The sequence below is a fragment of the Pleurodeles waltl genome, chromosome 1_1 (genome assembly GCF_031143425.1).
Source record: "Pleurodeles waltl isolate 20211129_DDA chromosome 1_1, aPleWal1.hap1.20221129, whole genome shotgun sequence".
In the NCBI taxonomy this organism is placed as follows: Eukaryota; Metazoa; Chordata; class Amphibia; order Caudata; family Salamandridae; genus Pleurodeles; species Pleurodeles waltl.
Genome location: NC_090436.1, coordinates 4,022,131 through 4,026,714, shown reverse-complemented (window position 1 = coordinate 4,026,714; position 4,584 = coordinate 4,022,131).

The window sequence follows — 4,584 nt, the reverse complement described above, 5'->3', positions numbered from 1 at the left end:
CTCACAGGAGCCCAGGGTGGAGGCACAGACCGCTCACAGGAGCCCAGGGTGGAAGCACAGACCGCTCACAGAGCCCAGGGTGGAGGCACAGACCGCTCACAGGAGCCCAGGGTGGAAGCACCGACCGCTCACAGAGCCCAGGGTGGAAGCACAGACCGCTCACAGGGGCCAGGGTGGAAGCACAGACCGCTCACAGGGGCCAGGGTGGAGGCACAGACCGCTCACAGCAGCCCAGGGTGGATTGCACACACCGCTCACAGGAGCCCAGGGTGGAAGCACACACCACTCACAGGAGCCCAGGGTGGAGGCACAGACCGCTCACAGGGGCCCAGGGTGGAGGCACAGACCGCTCACAGAGCCCAGGGTGGAGACACAGACCGCTCACAGGAGCCCAGGTTGGAGGCACAGACCGCTCACAGGAGCCCAGGGTGGAGGCTCAGACCGCTCACAGGAGCCCAGGGTGGAGGCACAGACCGCTCACAGGAGCCCAGGGTGGAGGCACACCCCGCTCACAGGAGCCCAGGGTGGAAGCACAGACCGCTCACAGGAGCCCAGGGTGGAGGCACAGACCGCTCACAGGAGCCCAGGGTGGAAGCACAGACCGCTCACAGGAGCCCAGGGTGGAGGCACAGACCGCACACAGGAGCCCAGGGTGGAGGCACAGACCGCTCACAGGAGCCCAGGGTGGACGCACACACCGCTCACAGGGGCCCAGGGTGGAGGCACAGACCGCTCACAGGAGCCCAGGGTAGAGGCACAGACCGCTCACAGGAGCCCAGGGTGGAGGCACAGACCGCTCACAGAGCCCAGGGTGGAGGCACAGACCACTCACAGGAGCCCAGGGTGGAGGCACAGACTGCTTACAGAGCCCAGGATGGAGGCACAGACCGCTCACAGAGCCCAGGGTGGAGGAACAGACCGCTCACAGGGGCCCAGGGTGGAGGCACAGACCGCTAGCAGGAGCCCAGGGTGGAGGCACAGACCGCTCACAGGAGCGCAGGGTGGAGGCACAGACCGCTCACAGAGCCCAGGGTGGAGGCACAGACCGCTCACAGGGGCCAAGGGTGCAGGCACAGACCGCTCACAGGAGCCCAGGACACAGACCGCTCACAGGAGCCCAGGGTGGAGGCACAGACCGCTCACAGAAGCCCAGGGTGGAAGCACAGACCGCACACAGGAGCCCAGGGTGGAGGCACAGACCGCTCACAGGGGCCCAGGGTGGGGGCACAGACTGCTCACAGAGCCCAGGGTGGAGGCACAGACCGCTCACAGGAGCCCACGGTGGAGGCACAGACCGCATACAGGAGCCCAGGGTGGAGGCACACACTGCTCACAGGAGCCCAGGGTGGAAGTACAGACCGCTCACAGGAGCCCAGGGTGGAGGCACAGGGTGGAGGCACAGACCGCTCACAGGAGCCCAGGGTGGAGGCACAGACCGCTCACAGAGCCCAGGGTGGAAGCACAGACCGCACACAGGAGCCCAGGGTGGAGGCACAGACCGCTCACAGGGGCCCAGGGTGGAGGCACAGACCGCTCACAGAGTCCAGGGTGGAGGCACAGACCGCTCACAGGAGCCCAGGGTGGAGGCACAGACCGCTCACAGGGGCCCAGGGTGGAGGCACAGACCGCTCACAGAGCCCAGGGTGGAGGCACAGACCGCTCACAGGAGCCCAGGGTGGAGGCACAGACCGCTCACAGGGGCCCAGGGTGGGGGCACAGACTGCTCACAGAGCCCAGGGTGGAGGCACAGACCGCTCACAGGAGCCTAGGGTGGAGGCACAGACCGCATACAGGAGCCCAGGGTGGAGACACACACTGTTCACAGGAGCCCAGGGTGGAAGCACAGACCGCTCACAGGAGCCCAGGGTGGAGGCACAGGGTGGAGGCACAGACCGCTCACAGGAGCCCAGGGTGGAGGCACAGACCGCTCACAGAGCCCAGGGTGGAAGCACAGACCGCTCACAGGAGCCCAGGGTGGAGGCACAGACCGCTCACAGGGGCCCATGGTGGAGGCACAGACCGCTCACAGATCACAGGGTGGAGGCACAGACCACTCACAGGGGCCAAGGGTGGAGACACAGACCGCTCACAGGAGCCCAGGGTGGAGGCACACACTGCTAACAGGAGCCCAGGGTGGAGGCACACACTGCTCACAGGAGCCCAGGGTGGAAGCACAGACCGCTCACAGGAGCCCAGGGTGGAGGCACAGGGTGGAGGCACAGACAGCTCAGAGAGCCCAGGGTGGAGGCACAGACCGCACAGGGTGGAGGCACAGACCGCTCTCAGGAGCCCAGGGTGGAGGCACAGGGTGGAGGCACAGACCGCTCACAGGAGCCCAGGGTGGAGGCACAGACCGCTCACAGAGCCCATGGTGGAGGCACAGACCGCTCACAGGAGCCCAGGATGGAGGCACACACTGCTCACAGGAGCCCAGGGTGGAGGCACAGACCGCTCACAGGAGCCCAGGGTGGAGGCACAGACCGCTCACAGGAGCCCATGGTGGAGGCACAGACCGCTCACAGGAGCCCAGGGTGGAAGCACCGGCCGCTCACAGAGCCCAGGGTGGAAGCACAGACCGCTCACAGGGGCCAGGGTGGAAGCACAGACCGCTCACAGGGGCCAGGGTGGAGGCACAGACCGCTCACAGGAGCCCAGGGTGGATTGCACACACCGCTCACAGGAGCCCAGGGTGGAAGCACACACCGCTCACAGGAGCCCAGGGTGGAGGCACAGACCGCTCACAGGAGCCCAGGGTGGAGGCACAGACCGCTCACAGAGCCCAGGTTGGAGGCACAGACCGCTCACAGGAGCCCAGGTTGGAGGCACAGACCGCTCACAGGAGCCCAGGGTGGAGGCACAGACCGCTCACAGGAGCCCAGGGTGGAGGCACACACCGCTCACAGGGGCCCAGGGTGGAGGCACAGACCGCTCACAGAGCCCAGGGTGGAGGCACAGACCGCTCACAGGAGCCCAGGGTGGAGGCACAGACCGCTCACAGAGCCCAGGGTGGAGGCACAGACCGCTCACAGGAGCCCAGGGTGGAGGCACAGACCGCTCACAGGAGCCCAGGGTGGAGGCACAGACCGCTCACAGGAGCCCAGGGTGGAGGCACAGACCGCTCACAGGAGCGCAGGGTGGAGGCACAGACCGCTCACAGTAGCTCAGGGTGGAGGCACAGACCGGTCACAGGAGCCCAGGGTGGAGGCACAGACCGGTCACAGGAGCGCAGGGTGGAGGCACAGACCGCTCCCAGGGTGGAGGCACAGACCGCTCACAGGGTGGAGGCACAGACCGCTCACAGAGCCCAGGGTGGAGGCACAGACCGCTCACAGAGCCAAGGGTGGAGGCCCAGGGTGGAGGCACAGACCGCTCACAGAGCCAAGGGTGGAGGCACAGACCGCTCACAGGAGCCCAGGGTGGAGACACAGACCGCTCACAGGATCCCAGGGTGGAGGCACAGACCGTTCACAGGAGCCCAGGGTGGAGGCACTGACCACTCACAGGACCCAGGGTGGAGGCACAGACCGCTCACAGGAGCCCAGGGTGGATGCACAGACCGCTCACAGAGCCAAGGGTGGAGGCACAGACCGCTCACAGGAGCGCAGGGTGGAGGCACAGACCGCTCACAGAGCCCATGGTGGAGGCACAGACCGCTCACAGGAGTCCAGGGTGGATGCACAGACCGCTCACAGAGCCCAGGGTGGAGGCACAGACCGCTCACAGGGGCCCAGGGTGGAGGCACAGACCGCTCTCAGGAGCCCAGGGTGGAGGCACAGGGTGGAGGCACAGACCGCTCACAGGAGCCCAGGGTGGAGGCACAGACCGCTCACAGAGCCCATGGTGGAAGCACAGACCGCACACAGGAGCCCAGGGTGGAGGCACAGACCGCTCACAGGGGCCCAGGGTGGAGGCACAGACCGCTCACAGAGCCCAGGGTGGAGGCACAGAGCGCTCACAGGAGCCCAGGGTGGAGGCACAGACCGCTCACAGAGCCCAGGGTGGAGACACAGAGCGCTCACAGGAGCCCAGGGTGGAGGCACACACCGCTCACAGGAGCCCAGGGTGGAAGCACAGACCGCTCACAGGAGCCCAGGGTGGAGGCACAGGGTGGAGGCACAGACCGCTCACAGGAGCCCAGGGTGGAGGCACAGACCGCTCACAGGAGCCCAGGGTGGAAGCACAGACCGCTCACAGAGCCCAGGGTGGAGGCACAGACCGCTCACAGGAGCCCAGGGTGGAAGCACCGACCGCTCACAGAGCCCAGGGTGGAAGCACAGACCGCTCACAGGGGCCAGGGTGGAAGCACAGACCGCTCACAGGGGCCAGGGTGGAGGCACAGACCGCTCACAGCAGCCCAGGGTGGATTGCACACACCGCTCACAGGAGCCCAGGGTGGAAGCACACACCACTCACAGGAGCCCAGGGTGGAGGCACAGACCGCTCACAGGGGCCCAGGGTGGAGGCACAGACCGCTCACAGAGCCCAGGGTGGAGACACAGACCGCTCACAGGAGCCCAGGTTGGAGGCACAGACCGCTCACAGGAGCCCAGGGTGGAGGCTCAGACCGCTCACAGGAGCCCAGGG